Below are 18,145 nucleotides of genomic sequence, written 5' to 3' on the forward strand. Positions count from 1 at the left end.
GTAGACCTGATGGTTTCTGATGCTCAGCTTTGACCTTAGAACACGTCAAACATTCTCCTACGTATTTAGCAACATCGGCTTTCATACCCGGCCACCAAAAATGTTTCTTGAGATCCTTGTACATCTTTCCCGTTCCAGGATGTATTGAGTATCTGGTTTTATGAGCTTCTCTAAGTACCATTTCTCAGATATCTCTAAATTTTGGTACCCAAATCCTTTCAGCCCTATACCGGGTTCCGTCTTCCCGAATATTAAGATGCTTCTCCGATCCTTTGGGTATTTCATCCTTTAAATTTCCCTCTTTTAAAACTCCTTGTTGCCCCTCCTTTATTTGAGTAGTAAGGTTATTGTGAATCATTATATTCATAGATTTTACTCGAATGGGTTCTCTGTCCTTCCTGCTCAAGGCGTCGGCTACCACATTTGCCTTCCCCAGGTGGTAACGAATCTCAAAGTCATAATCATTCAACAATTCAATCCACCTACGCTGCCTCATATTCAGTTGTTTCTGATTAAATATGTGTTGAAGACTTTTGTGGTCGGTATATATAATACTTTTGACCCCATATAAGTAGTGCCTCCAAGTCTTTAATGCAAAAACAACCGCGCCTAATTCCAAATCATGCGTCGTATAATTTTGTTCGTGAATCTTCAATTGTCTAGACGCATAAGCAATCACCTTCGTTCGTTGCATTAATACACAACCGAGACCTTGCTTTGATGCATCACAATAAATCACAAAATCATCATTCCCTTCAGGCAATCACAAAATCATCATTCCATTCAAATTTCTTTCCTTTATGCGTTAATGCAGTCAAGGGTTTTGCTATTCTGGAAAAGTCTTGGATGAACCTTCTGTAGTAACCAGCTAGTCCTAAAAACTGGCGTATGTGTTTCGGAGTTTTCGGGGTTTCCCACTTTTCAACAGTTTCTATCTTTGCCGGATCCACCTTAATACCTTCTTTGTTCACAATGTGACCGAGGAATTGAGCTTCTTCCAACCAAAATGCACACTTTGAAAACTTAGCGTACAATTCTTCCTTCCTCAATACTTCTAACACCTTTCTCAAATGTTCGCCGTGTTCTTGGTCATTCTTTGAGTAAATAAGTATGTCATCAATGAAAACAATGACAAACTTGTCAAGGTATGGTCCACACACTCGGTTCATAAGGTCCATGAACACAGCTGGTGCATTAGTTAAACCAAACGGCATGACCATAAACTCGTAATGACCGTAACGTGTTCTGAAAGCAGTCTTTGGAATATCATCTTCTTTCACCCGCATTTGATGATACCCGGAACGTAAGTCAATCTTTGAATAAACAGACGAGCCTTGTAGTTGATCAAATAAGTCGTCAATTCTCGGCAGTGGATAACGGTTTTTGATGGTAAGTTTGTTCAACTCTCTGTAGTCAATACACAACCTAAATGTACCATCTTTCTTATTTACAAACAAAACAGGAGCTGCCCATGGTGATGTGCTTGGTCGAATGAAACCACGCTCTAAAAGTTCTTGTAATTGGCTTTGCAGTTCTTTCATCTCGCTGGGTGCGAGTCTGTAAGGAGCACGAGCTATTGGTGCAGCTCCTTCTACAAGATCTATTTGAAATTCAATGGATCGATGTGGGGGTAATCCCGGTAATTCTTTCAGAAATACATCGGGAAATTCTTTTGCGACGGGAGCATCATTGATGCTCTTTTCTTCAGTTTATACTTTCTCGACGTGTGCTAGAACAGCATAGCAACCTTTTCTTTTTAATTTTTGTGCCTTCAAATTACTAATAAGATGTAGCTTCGTGTTGCCCTTTTCTCCGTACACCATTAAGGGTTTTCCTTTTTCTCGTATAATGCAAATTGCATTTTTGTAACAAATGATCTCTGCTTTTATTTCTTTCAACCAGTCCATACCGATTATCACATCAAAACTCCCTAACTCTACTGGTATCAAGTCTATCTTAAATGTTTCGCTAGCCAGTTTAATTTCTCGATTCCGACATATATTATCTGCTGAAATTAATTTACCATTTGCTAATTCGAGTAAAAATTTACTATCCAAAGGCGTCAATGGACAACTTAATTTAGCACAAAAATCTCTACTCATATAGCTTCTATCTGCACCCGAATCAAATAAAAAGTAAGCAGATTTATTGTCAATAAGAAACGTACCCGTAACAAGCTCCGGGTCTTCCGGTGCCTCTGCCGCATTAATATTGAAAACTCTTCCACGGCCTTGTCCATTCGTGTTCTCCTGGTTCGGGTAATTTCTAATAATGTGGCCCGGTTTTCCACATTTATAACAAACTACATTGGCATAACTTGCTCCGACACTACTTGCTCCGCCATTACTAGTTCCGACACCATTTGTTCCTTTCGTTCTGTTAACCCCTGGTCCGTAGACCTCACACTTCGCCGCGCTATGACCATTTCTTTTACACTTGTTGCAAAATTTAGTGCAGAACCCCGAGTGATACTTTTCACACCTTTGGCATAGCTACTTCTGATTGTTGTTGTTGTTGCGGTTATTATTGTTGTTGGGATGATTGTTGTAGTTGCTGCTGCTGTTCTTGTTGTTATTGTTGTTGTTGTTGTTGTTGGGCCGTTTGTTGTAGTTGCGATTGATGTTCCGATTGTTGTGATAGTTGTTGCGATTATTGTGGTAATTGCTGTTGTTGTTGTATTGGTGATTCTTATCACCGTTTTCCTCCCACTTTCTTTTGACTTGCTTCACATTGGCCTCTTCAGCAGTCTGTTCTTTAATTCTTTCTTCAATCTGGTTCACTAGTTTGTGAGCCATTCTACATGCCTGTTGTATGGAGGCGGGCTCGTGTGAACTTATATCTTCTTGGATTCTTTCCGGTAATCCTTTCACAAATGCGTCGATCTTCTCTTCCTCATCTTCGAACGCTCCCGGACACAAAAGGCACAATTCTGTGAATCGTCTTTCGTACGTGGTAATATCAAATCCTTGGGTTCGTAACCCTCTAAGTTCTGTCTTGAGCTTATTGACCTCGGTTCTGGGACGGTACTTCTCGTTCATCAAGTGTTTGAATGCTGACCACGGTAGTGCGTAAGCATCATCTTATCCCACTTTCTCTAGATAGGTATTCCACCATATTAACGCAGAACCTGTGAAGGTATGCGTAGCATACTTCACCTTGTCCTCTTCAGTACACTTACTTATGGAAAACATCGATTCGACCTTCTCGGTCCACCGTTTCAATCCGATCGGTCATTCAGTTCCATCAAATTCTAAAGGTTTGCAGGCAGTGAATTCTTTGTAGGTGCATCCTACACGATTTCCTGTACTGCTAGATTCAAGGTTATTGTTGGTATGTAGCGCAGCCTGTACTACGGCTATGTTTGAAGCAAGAAAGGCACGATATTCCTCTTCGCTCATATTCAAGGTTTGTCGAGTAGTCGGTGCCATTTCCTTCAAATAGTCAAATGAAACAAGTTAATCATACAGAATATTAAGAGTAGTCAATAGTATCTCGTAGCATAATATGAACTTATTTATAAAAGCTTTTTCTTCATATTAGCGTTTGATAAGTTTAAATTCGGGTAGTACCTACCCGTTAAGTTCATACTTAGTAGCTAATATACAATTCAACTACTACAATTCTATATGAAAAACTGATTATAATAATATTTCACGTTCAAACTTTTACACAATATTTTACAAACTTACAATACCGCTTATTTTACATATAGCATGAAATATAGCACACAATAAATTTGATACAAGATGGTTGTGAAGATAATTCTAGCTAGTACACAAGTCGTTCAGCAAAGGCAATAAAGACACGTAATTCATACGTCCAGAAACAAGTCATGCATTCTGGTTTTACTAGGACTACTTCCCATCCTTGGTCTTGTGGAACATAACCATTATGGCCGTTGATAAGACAGCGTGTTGCAACGTTGTCAAAGGGACGAGGGTTACGTAATATCCAACAGTACCTTAACAATCTAAAAACCTCATTTCTTACCCCAATTACCGACTCCGTCACTTGTGGGAACGTTTTGTTTAATAGTTGTAGCCCGATGTTCTTGTTCTCACTTTGGTGAGAAGCGAACATTACTAAGCCGTAAGCATAACATGCTTCTTTATGTTGCATGTTAGCTGCTTTTTCTAAATCACGAAGTCCTATATTCGGATATATTGAGTCAAAATAATTTCTTAACCCGTTGCGTAAAATAGCATTTGGGTTCCCCGCAATATATGCGTCAAAGTAAACACATCGTAACTTATGGATTTCCCAATGTGATATCCCCCATCTTTCGAACGAAAGCCTTTTATAAACCAAGGAATTCTTGGAACGTTCTTCGAATGTCTTACAAACTGATCTCGCCTTAAATAGTTGTGCCGAGGAATTCTGACCGACTCTAGACAAGATTTCATCAATCATGTCTCCGGGTAGGTCTCTTAAAATATTGGGTTGTCTATCCATTTTGTGTTTTTATACTGTAAAATAGACAAGAGTTAGATTCATAAAAAAATACTTATTAATACAAGCAATTTTTACATATATCATAAAGCATAAGCACACTATATTACATATATTACACCACACGAATACAACTATCTTATTCCGACTCGCTCGTTTCTTCTTCTTCGGTTTTGGTTCGTTTTGACAAGTTTCTAGGGATATATGATGTTCCCCTAATACGAGCCGTCGTTTTCCACATTGGTTTAGAAAAACCTGGTGGTTTAGAGGTTCCCGGGTTATTGTCACAACTAAAGAAATACGGGTGTTGACGATACATATAAAGTTTATCGGGTTTGGAATCAAATTTCTCTATTTTTATGCTCTTTCCCTTATTGTTCTCTTTTGCCTTATTAAATTGTGTTGGGGTAATTTCTATAACATCATCGGATTCCTTGTCGGGATTCGATTCATCGGAGAATTGGTAATCCTCCCAATACTTTGCTTCCTTGGCGGAAACACCATTGACCATAATTAACTTTGGTCGGTTGGTTGATGATTTTCTTCTACTTAACCGCTTTATTATTTCCTTCACTGGTTCTATTTCTTCTTTCGGTTCCGATTCTTCTTCCGGTTCCGATTCTTCTTCCGGTTCCGACTCTTCTTCCGGTTCCTCTTCGAGAACTTGTGAATCAGTCCACGAATTATTCCAATTTACATTTGACTCTTCATTATTATTAGGTGAGTCAATGGGACTTGTTCTAGAGGTAGACATCTATCACATAATATCAAACACGTTAAGAGATTAATATATCACATAATATTCACATGTTAAAAATATATAGTTTCCAACAAAATTTGTTAAGCAATCATTTTTCAAGTAAACACGGTCGAAGTCCAGACTCACTAATGCATCCTAACAAACTCAATAAGACACACTAATGCAAAATTCTGGTTCTCTAAGACCAACGCCCGAATACCAACTGAAATGTCCCATTCTTATTGATTAAAAACGTTCCATATTAATTGATTTCGTTGCGAGGTTTTGACCTCTATATGAGACGTTTTTCAAAGACTGCATTCATTTTAAAACAAACCATAACCTTTATTTCATCAATAAAGGTTTAAAAAGCTTTACGTAGATTATCAAATAATGATAATCTAAAATATCCTGTTTACACGCGACCATTACATAATGGTTTACAATACAAATATGTTACAACGAAATAAGTTTCTTGAATGCAGTTTTTACACAATATCATACAAGCATGGACTCCAAATCTCGTCCTTATTTAAGTATGCAACAGCGGAAGCTCTTAATAATCACCTGAGAATAAACATGCTTAAAACGTCAACAAAAATGTTGGTGAGTTATAGGTTTAACCTATATATTATCAAATCATAATAATAGACCACAAGATTTCATATTTCAATACACATCCCATACATAGAGATAAAAATCATTCATATGGTGAACACCTGGTAACCGACATTAACAAGATGCATATATAAGAATATCCCCATCATTCCGGGACACCCTTCAGATATGATATAAATTTCGAAGTACTAAAGCATCCGGTACTTTGGATGGGGTTTGTTAGGCCCAATAGATCTATCTTTAGGATTCGCGTCAATTAGGGTGTCTGTTCCCTAATTCTTAGATTACCAGACTTTAATAAAAAGGGGCATATTCGATTTCGATAATTCAACCATAGAATGTAGTTTCACGTACTTGTGTCTATTTTGTAAATCATTTATAAAACCTGCATGTATTCTCATTCCAAAAATATTAGATTTTAAAAGTGGGATTTACAGATTTTTTTACTTCGTCTGGAAGTAAGACTTGGCCACTGGTCGATTCACGAACCTATAACAAATATGTACATATATATCAAAGTATGTTCAAAATATATTTACAACACTTTTAATACATTTTGATGTTTTAAGTTTATTAAGTCAGCTGTCCTCGTTAGTAACCTACAACTAGTTTTCCACAGTTAGATGTACAGAAATAAATTGATATATATTATCTTGAATCAATCCACGACCCAGTGTATACATATCTCAGTATTGATCACAACTCAAACTATATATATTTTGGAATCAACCTCAACCCTGTATAGCTAACTCCAACATTCACATATAGAGTGTCTATGGTTGTTCCGAAATATATATAGATGTGTCGACATGATAGGTCGAAATATTGTATACGTGTCTATGGTATCTCAAGATTATATAATATACAATATAAGTTGATTAAGTTATGGTTGGAATAGATTTGTTACCAATTTTCACGTAGCTAAAATGAGTAGTTTTTACCAATTTTGTTTTGCTCCCCATTTCTTCGTTTCTAATCCGTTTTGAGTGATTTAAGCGGCCACGGTTTCATATTGAACTTGACTTTATGAAACTAAACAGAAAAGGTATAGGTTTATAGTCAGAAATACAAGTTATAAGTCGTTTTTGAAAGAGGTAGTCATTTCCGTCAAAAGAACGACATCTTGATGACTGTTTTGAAAAACATACTTTCACTTTGAGTTTAACTATGATTTTTGGATATGGTTTCATGTTCATAAGAAAAATCATTTTCCCAGAAGTATAGCTTTTAAATCAAAGTTTTTCATAGTTTTTAATTATCCAAACCAAAACAGCCCCCGGTTGTAACTACGACGGCGTAAATCCGGTTTTATGGTGTTTATCGTGTTTCCGGGTTTTAAATCATTAAGTTAGCATATCATATAGATATAGATCATGTGTATAGTTGATTTTAAAAGTGTAGTTAGAAGGATTAACTTTATTTGTGAAAAAGTTTAGAATTAACTAAACTATGTTCTAGTGATTACTAGTTTACCACTTCGAATATGATAGCTTTTTATGTATGAATCGAATGATGTTATGAACATCATTACTACCTTAAGTTCCTTGGATAAACCTACTGGAAAAGAGAAAAATGGATCTAGCTTCAACGGTGAAAGGACCCGTTCATATACATTATAAACGATTCACAATAGTTGATTACATTGCGAGGTATTTGACCTCTATATGATACATTTTACAAACATTGCATTCGTTTTTAAAAGACAATCTTTGTTTACATCGAAAATTGACAGGCATGCATACCATTTCATAATATCCACTATCCAACTATAAATTGATTTAATAATAATCTTTGATGAACTCAATGACTCGAATGGAACGTTCTTCGAAATATGCTATGAAAGACTCCAAGTAATATCTTTAAAATGAGCAAATGCACAGCGGAAGATTTCTTTAACAGCTGAGAATAAACATGCTTTAAAGTGTCAACCAAAAGGTTGGTGAGTTCATTAGTTTATCATAATCATTTATTTCCATCATTTTAATAGACCACAAGAATTTCATTTCCAGTTCTCATAAATATACGTCCCATGCATAGAGATAAAAATAATCATTCATATGGTGAACACCTGGTAACTGACATTAACTAGATACATATAAGAATATCCCCTATCATTCCGGGATCCTCCTTCGGACATGATATAAATTTTGAAGTACTAAAGCATCCGGTACTTTGGATGGGGTTTGTTAGGCCCAATAGATCTATCTTTAGGATTCGCGTCAATTAGGGTGTCTGTTCCCTAATTCTTAGATTACCAGACTTAATAAAAAGGGGCATATTCGACTTCGATAATTCAACCATATAATGTAGTTTCGATTACTTGTGTCTATTTTGTAAAACATTTATAAAAATTGCGCATGTATTCTCAGCCCAAAAATATAAAGGGTAAAAAGGCAAATGAAACTCACCATACTGTATTTCGTAGTAAAAATACATATAACGTCATTGAACAAGTGCAAGGTTGGCCTCGGATTCACGAACCTAAATTAATTATATATATTTATGTGTTGGTCAATATTTGTCTAACAAATTAGGTCAAGTCATAGTGTACCACAATCCTAATGCTCGAGACTAATATGCAAAAGTCAACAAAAGTAAATTTGACTCAAAATAATTTCCAAAAATCTATACATGATTAATATATAGTTTAAATATCATTGTTTTATATTTTTAAATATTTTTAAAAGATTTATTAGAGTAAATAATATAATTTATTTATTAATAAATAAAATTTTATATTAAATTTATATAATAAAATATACTTTTATATATATTAAGTAATAAAATTTATAGAGTTCATTTAATATCTTAAAGATAATATAATAGGTATTATTAAAGTAAGTTATTACACGTAGTAAAATATGTTTGTATCACATATTTATTTTATAAAATAATATCTATAATGATAGTAAGTAAAAGTTGTATTATTTTGTAATAATAATAATTATTATAAAAATATCAATATTTATAATTACTAAGATGACGTTATGATAAAACGATAATTCTAATTATGATAACTTTAATATTTACGATAATTTTTAATATTATCTTTAAAATAATAATTCTATTTAAAATAATAATAATAATGATATTTTATAGTAACAATGACATTTCTATAAAAATGATAATTTTTGTTAAAATGATAGTTTTAATACTAACGATACTTTTAATAATAATAGTAATGATAAAAATAATAAGAACGATAATTTTATCTAAATCAATATCTTATAATATTTTAATTTCATCATGATACTCTTACCCATTATTTCCTAATCGTTTCGTTTAATAGCTTTTAATCGTCTTTTATATCGTGTTCATAATAATGATAATAATAGTAATCAAAATAATTAGGTGTTACAAATATTTGTTTTAATTACACTAATATTAATAATGATAGTTACTATAACATTATTAACGATAATACTAATAATTATCTTAATGATAATATAGTAGTAATAATAATAACAATAACAATAACTATTTTTAAATAATGATATATATATTAATAATGATAATAATAATAATAATACCAATAATAATAATAATAATAATAATAATAATAATAATAATAATAATAATAATAATAATTGGATAATAATAATAATACTAATTATAACTTTAACGATAATAACGATAGTAATAATAAAAAAAATAACAATTTTTAATGATAAATCACTTTTATTGATAAAGATAATAATAATGATAATAATAAGATAAAACTAGAACGACGATAAAAACGACGATAATAATAATAATTTTTAATAAAAATATCGAAAATTCAATTGATTATAACTTCTAATCCGTTCATCGAAACCATTCGATATCTAAAGGAAAAGTTCTTAATTTTTCGCTAGCTTTCCAAGGACATGCATATCTTATACCTTATCTCAACCGCAAGTGTAACTAATTCAACATTCAACCTAACCTGTCTAATGGCAATATCAAAAGTACAAGCATGCATAATCCTAAATACTCGAGCACTAGTCAGGGATACACTATTAGTATGTAAAAGTTAAATTATAAGTACTCACGTATCAATATTGAGATTCAATATTGCAGGAAAGGTACGTAGACGCAACGGAAATGATAAACACTATATTGACCTCACGAGCATACCCATGAACCATACTCAATCACCTCCATAGCTATAATCCATAATTTCCTTAATCCTATCCCACTCGAAAAACAATTTCGAAATCACTCGGACAGCACTCCGTCGTAATATTTTATGTATACTAATAATATCTTGAAATAATACGGAGTAAATATATATATGTAAATCGATTGAGAGAGTTTAGAGAAAAATATTTTCAAGTTTCTATGAAAAAATAAAACCTATTGAATTCTATTTATAATAGATTTTTGAATTATTAAAGTGAATTATTAAAGTATGAATTATTAAAGTGAATTATTAAAGTATTAATTATTAAAGTGAATTATTAAAGTATGAATTATTAAAGTGAATTATTAAAGTATGAATTATTAAAGTGAATTATTAAAGTTAAAGTAAAGTAAAAATAAAGTAAAGGTAAAGTTTAAGTATAGTAAAAGTATAAAACTATGTACGTATAATACACGTATAAATATATAATATTAATTTAAATCGTTATATATATTTAATAAAATAAAATATAAATATCGTTATCTTTATCATACTTGTTAAGTAATGAGTTGTCAAAAGTGGTTCTAGATATTTATAAAAGTTATATACGTTTTAATAATAAAGTTCTTTTTAAACTGAAAATGTTTTTGTACGTTTGAAACTAAATAGATCAATCGAGTCTTTATGAGATTCAATCTTCCACTATCCTTTGTCTAGTTCTCAATGATTGACAATTTGTTCTTATTTATAAATCCCTTTACCATTTTCCGAATATTGTTAAAATGGAAAGATTTCTCAAATCAACGTGGGCCTTTCAACAGAGACTTGTAATCATAATTCAATATATCTGATAATTCAATCATTTGATCTTATCTTCTAATTCCATTGATAAACATTTTGAAACAGATACAATCATATAAAGTATTTAATCTAATATTTTGTTTACGTTTCAAGTTATAATATATATACACATATACATATATAATCATATTCGTTTAATGGTTCGTGAATCGATGGAACTTGGTCGAGGTTTAATGAATGTATGAACATAGTTTAAAATTCTTGAAATTTAACTTAACAAATATTGCTTATCGTGTCAAAAATATATAAAGATTAAAGTTTAAATTTGGTTGGAAATTTCCGGGTTGTCACAGTACCAACTCGTTAAAGAAATTTCGTCCTGAAATTTGAGTGGAAAGGTCGTGAATGATAATAAGTATGTTTTCATGATGCATACAGGCTGAAAATTAGAGTTTTATCATCAGCGAATAATTTGGATAAACAATCCATTTATATGAAGAGTACGAATGAAGCTAACATAGAAGAGTGAAATGAGTAAGTGTAGATTCATCTTATCATTTGACGTAGATATGATTGATTCCCAGATTTCAAGGGATTTAAAGAAAATCTTCTTAATAAGATTTGACTCTCCGGTAATCAAGAGAATTAGGATCCGCTTTAAATGCGATCGTCCATTTTAATTGTTCTGTCGGAGATTTTCTTATAAATTCACCTCCTTCGTTTCCTTACAACTCACACCTTCTGTTGATGCATTTTACACAAGTCCCTAGACATCTACCCATGTCCATTGCAGGTACAACAGTTTATAGGCCACCATGATTGCTCGTTATTATCCTATCCGTGTTTGTATGTGGTTACAGGAACTGCAGGAACGAGATTTAGATGTTTGACTATGTTAGACTTAGTCAGACGTACGAGTGAAGCCTCACTAGTACGGCTGACAGGCTCATACGCACGGTTGATGCTGAGCTAAGTCACAATTACAACCTAAATGAGAAGACACGAGTGAGTGATCACCCGTACGGCTGATGAAGCCAACTCGTACGTGTGATGAATGAATCGTATGGGTGAGTCAACATCAGGGGTATATAAAGTCTTATGTTCTTCATTTTAGGTTAAGCCTCTCATTTGTTACACACACTCAGATCTAGTGAGCTCCTCCGATTTTCTATCAGTCCAAATCACCCAGGTGGTGAATAATAGCTCTAGGTGTTGATCTAATCACACTTGATTAAGTTGTGGTTTGACAAAATTAATCAAAAAAAAACTTAACCTATTCACTAGAGGGTTTGATTCACTTATTCTGCCATTGTGTGAGTTAAATCTGTTAATTTCTAAGTTCCTAGTCATGTTTCATCACCTTCTATTCTTTCCCCCTCAACTCATATTTTAAAGTATTCATCAATAGGCTCCATCTAGTTCTGATTCTCGATATACTTCTAACTTTTATATCAATCATTCTTCTTTTTCATCTACCTCCGGAAGAATCTATTTACTTCTACTATACTCTTGGGTTTATAGTGTTTCTAGTTTTCTCGTGTCTTTATATTGCTATATGCATCGATATATATGGTTTATAATTTCTGGTTTATCGTTGGGCTTTATATGTTCCCTTATATTTCAAAGTCTCTGCTTCTGTCTTCTATAATCATTATCATTCACAGTTAATGCTCTCTTTTATTTGCTGCAATTTATACCCCAATTTCTATTTCGGAGTTTTGTCCTTTTGTTTCTTCTTCTTGCGATTAAGCACCGCTTGTAATGGTCCAGAATTCACAGATATGAATTTCGGAATGAACATTGTTAATGTTCTAGGAAGGAAATTATGATGGCACGATCTTGACTTGTCAAATTACTAGAATACCTTGGAAAAGGCCGAATCATCAAGAAATATTTTCTTGATATTTTAGAGGTTAAATAGAATACAAGAGTCGTATAACATGGCACATGATGATATTATGATCTGTGAATCATCACGTTCCATTTAGAAACTCAGCATGACTTACTGTAATATAATCACGTTGATCAAGTGTCATTATATTATACTAATTCATGCTTCCGTTCCCAACACTACTTCAAAATATTCCTATTTTAAACTTGAATGTTTCAGAATTTAGAAACTAAAATAGTTTCTTTTATGATGTAATACAGATAGTGCGAAGAGGTAAATGATTTCAAATAAGAAAAATTAAGAAAATGTCTTCAGAAATATGGAGGATATTTATAATGAAAGATATGATGATATTTTAGAATTTCTAATATCAGAGGATGATGAAGAATATTGTCCGCAGGGGTTTAGAGTCAGGAGCAAGGTATTCGTTAATGACTTCAGCAGGTACTGAATCATTTGGATCCTTTGAAGTCAGGTTCAGACTTTGTAATTTGTCCAAAGCCTCCTTCCTACTTTGCTCAATCCGTTTTCCAGTTCCAAAACTTCTCTTTTTCTGCACTTTGCCAGCACACTTCATCATTATCATCCAGCTTTTACCATTTAAAGTCGTTTTTAGTTTTTGCTGCTTCATCAGCATTTTTTCCATTTTCGGAGAACCAATTCTTAGTTCGAAGTGTTTTTCAGAAACTTCACATTCAAATTAAGTCCAGAAGATAGACGTTATATATACACATATAACTGTTGGCGTAGACATGCTGCGAGATTTCAAAATACTGATTGCTAATTCCCAATGATTCGTATGGCAATTCTCATTACAAGATGCGAATGAGTAAATGATGGGGTTTCAATAAATAATTATAATGACTTTTTGGAAAGGCTAAAGTCAAAGGGTAATGAAGTTGTTGGTACATCTGCTAATAATGTGGTGGAATGTAAAAGGTTCCCTGGTAACGATGGTGTATATCTCAAGGTTATAATAAGGTTAGTCTGACTGAAAAGTTGAAGTTGACTTGCTGAAGCTGTGACAAAACTGGCTACTTTGAATAGGAGTCGCAAAGTTGTTTTTGCTAATAAATGCCAAAGAATCTGACGCGGATACGTTGTTTAAACTTTTACTTTGGTTTCAAGAGTTTTTCGGGTACATAACTGTGGGTAACATGTGGTTGGATCATCATCTCGATTGCTCATCATTCGAAGTGTCTTCAGAAATTTTTGAAGGGTTTGAACACAGATTGTAATCGTTAACATACATTTGATGTTCTAACATAGTTTTGAAGTCAAAATATAGCTTGTGAAATATGTAAGGATCTAAGAGTGATGATTTTGGTCATATCTCGAGTTGAATTTTGAGATTTCAAAATCAGAATATGTAATTAAATTTTGAATGAGTATGGTTGTTTTGATTTTTATAAAAGAATGTATATTGTTGTGAAAGTAGGGAGTATAATGGATGATTTGCTGAATCAGATTCGAAGAATGTAATATATTATTTGTGAATTTATATATCTCTCGGGTATTACCTACCCGTTAAAAAAAATTTCACAATTAATATTTTGTACAAAAGAATTTTATTACAGTCTTTATGAAAATATATATATGTATATTTTCTTCAGATGTAACATAGATTTAATGATTTAATGTTAAATTAAACTCATTTGATTTACGGTTGAAACTAGAATTTAATAATCCCTAAAGGCTTTAAAAAGTACATAACTTTTACGCAGTATTTCTTTAATGACATTGAAATTATGAATCAATACTTCATTATTTATTGATGTATGATGTTCGGTTCGTGGAATTCTTGTGAATTTCGCAAAGTACGAATAATGTTATCTGAAAAGTTTCGGGTACATCGATGATGAAAGTGTAAAATCAAATATATACTTGATTTATTATGAATTGGAATTTGTTGAATTGCGACAGAGATTGTAGTTAACGCTGGTTAAGTTGCAACCGAAGGACGTACATTATTGCATATTTGTAATATGAATTAACTGAGTAGTTAAGATTCACACACAATAGTTTAGCACGGGAAGATTTATTTCAATATATATATATATATATATATATATATATATATATATATATATATATATATATAATATACATATAATTTCTTCAGAGGGAATGAGTTAATTCTTCATAACTCGTTGATACAATATACACGTTATTGATTCGTAATGATGTCCACAGTGATTCTTGAACTGACGGAGTTTGTGATGTTATCGGTGTTGTTGATTCGGATGTTGACTGTACTGACGATGCTGGTAACTCTGACGGTACTGCTGATGATGTTGGTAAAGCAAGTTTAGCTTGTTAATCACACACCATTTTTGTCAGGGTTTCTACTCTTCCTTCTATCATTTTTGATTCGCTTAACTGATTTATGGTTAGGGCTAGATTAGATAATCTCTAAGACTTTAGAGATTACATAATCGCCGCGGAATGTTTCTCCAATGAAGTTATGAATTAATACTTCATCAGTTATTTTTGTTGGTACTCCTTGGTATCTATGGTGCGTATGACGTTGATGCTCGTGGGACAGATTGTGAAGTTGAGGTTTACAACGTGGTTGTGGTTGGTGGTGGTAATGGTACTGTTGGCGTTGATGATGGTGGTACTGGTTATACTGCTGATGCTGCTGCTGGTGTTTGTAATCTCTGCACCATATTCTCCAAAGCCACTACCCGAGCGCGAAGCTCGTTGACTTCTTCTATTACACCGGGGTGATTATCTGTTCGGACGAGCGGATAAATAAAATCTAAAATGTGATGTAATATATAATCGTGACGAGATACTCTGGAAATGAGCGAGAACATGGTGTTTCGGACAGGTTCGCCGGTAAGTGCTTCAGGTTCTTCGTCAAGAGGGCAATGTGGTGGATGGAAGGGATCACCTTCTTCTTGTCTCCAATGATTGAGGAGGCTACGAACCCATCCCCAATTCATCCAGAATAGGTGATGACTGATTTGTTGATCTATTCCGGTCACACTGCTTTCGGAGCTTGAATGGGATTCCATTTCGGAATCTGAGTGACTTGAACTGATGACGAATTCCATTTCGTTCGATTGGATAAAGGATTTTTTTTTCCGATATGAAATGATTTTGGCTAACAGATGGTATTCTAATTACATAGAATATATATATATATATATATATATATAGATCAAAAGATTCCGTAGGTTACGGAGGACTTTGCGGGATATGTCAGGCAAAGGTTAAAGTAACAGATACGATAAGATATGATTTAGCAGATATGCTAAGATATGAATTTTTGCCTATACACTATTCATGCAATCAATGCAGCAAGACGTGTCTTAGACTAAAAATGATAAGCAGATAATTTCCTGAGGATGATAGTAGTTAATTTTCGACATAAAATGATAAGCAAAACTTTTGACATGCAGACACGGTCGAAGTCCAGACTCACTAATGCATCCTATCTACTTATCAGTTAGACACACTAATGCAGACAGGGTTCGCTAAGACCACCGCTCTGATACCAACTGAAAGGACCCGTTCATATACATTATAAACGATTCACAATAGTTGATTACATTGCGAGGTATTTGACCTCTATATGATACATTTTACAAACATTGCATTCGTTTTTAAAAGACAATCTTTCTTTACATCGAAAATTGACAGGCATGCATACCATTTCATAATATCCACTATCCAACTATAAATTGATTTAATAATAATCTTTGATGAACTCAATGACTCGAATGCAACGTTCTTCGAAATATGCTATGAAAGACTCCAAGTAATATCTTTAAAATGAGCAAATGCACAGCGGAAGATTTCTTTAACAGCTGAGAATAAACATGCTTTAAAGTGTCAACCAAAAGGTTGGTGAGTTCATTAGTTTATCATAATCATTTATTTTCATCATTTTAATAGACCACAAGAATTTCATTTCCAGTTCTCATAAATATACGTCCCATGCATAGAGACAAAAATAATCATTCATATGGTGAACACCTGGTAACATTTATAAAAATTGCGCATGTATTCTCAGCCCAAAAATATAAAGGGTAAAAAGGCAAATGAAACTCACCATACTGTATTTCGTAGTAAAAATACATATAACGTCATTGAACAAGTGCAAGGTTGGCCTCGGATTCACGAACCTAAATTAATTATATATATTTATGTGTTGGTCAATATTTGTCTAACAAATTAGGTCAAGTCATAGTGTACCACAATCCTAATGCTCGAGACTAATATGCAAAAGTCAACAAAAGTAAATTTGACTCAAAATAATTTCCAAAAATCTATACATGATTAATATATAGTTTAAATATCGTTGTTTTATATTTTTAAATATTTTTAAAAGATTTATTAGAGTAAATAATATAATTTATTTATTAATAAATAAAATTTTATATTAAATTTATATAATAAAATATACTTTTATATATATTAAGTAATAAAATTTATAGAGTTCATTTAATATCTTAAAGATAATATAATAGGTATTATTAAAGTAAGTTATTACACGTAGTAAAATATGTTTGTATCACATATTTATTTTATAAAATAATATCTATAATGATAGTAAGTAAAAGTTGTATTATTTTGTAATAATAATAATTATTATAAAAATATCAATATTTATAATTACTAAGATGACGTTATGATAAAACGATAATTCTAATTATGATAACTTTAATATTTACGATAATTTTTAATATTATCTTTAAAATAATAATTCTATTTAAAATAATAATAATAATGATATTTTATAGTAACAATGACATTTCTATTAAAATGATAATTTTTGTTAAAATGATAGTTTTAATACTAACGATACTTTTAATAATAATAGTAATGATAAAAATAATAAGAACGATAATTTTATCTAAATCAATATCTTATAATATTTTAATTTCATCATGATACTCTTACCCATTATTTCCTAATCGTTTCGTTTAATAGCTTTTAATCGTCTTTTATATCGTGTTCATAATAATGATAATAATAGTAATCAAAATAATTAGGTGTTACAATTATTTGTTTTAATTACACTAATATTAATAATGATAGTTACTATAACATTATTAATGATAATACTAATAATTATCTTAATGATAATATAGTAATATTAATAATAACAATAACAATAACCATTTTTAAATAATGATATATATATTAATAATGATAATAATAATAATAATACCAATAATAATAATAATAATAATAATAATAATAATAATAATAATAATAATAATAATAATAATAATAATAATAATAATAATAATAATAATAATAATAATAATAATAATTGGATAATAATAATAATACTAATTATAACTTTAACGATAATAACGATAGTAATAATAATAAAAAAATAACAATTTTTAATGATAAATCCCTTTTATTGATAAAGATAATAATAATGATAATAATAAGATAAAACTAGAACGACGATAAAAACGACGATAATAATAATCATTTTTAATAAAAATATCAAAAATTCAATTGATTATAACTTCTAATCCGTTCATCGAAACCATTCGATATCTAAAGGAAAAGTTCTTAA

The sequence above is a fragment of the Rutidosis leptorrhynchoides genome, chromosome 5, assembly GCF_046630445.1.
Source record: "Rutidosis leptorrhynchoides isolate AG116_Rl617_1_P2 chromosome 5, CSIRO_AGI_Rlap_v1, whole genome shotgun sequence".
Taxonomy (NCBI): Eukaryota; Viridiplantae; Streptophyta; class Magnoliopsida; order Asterales; family Asteraceae; genus Rutidosis; species Rutidosis leptorrhynchoides.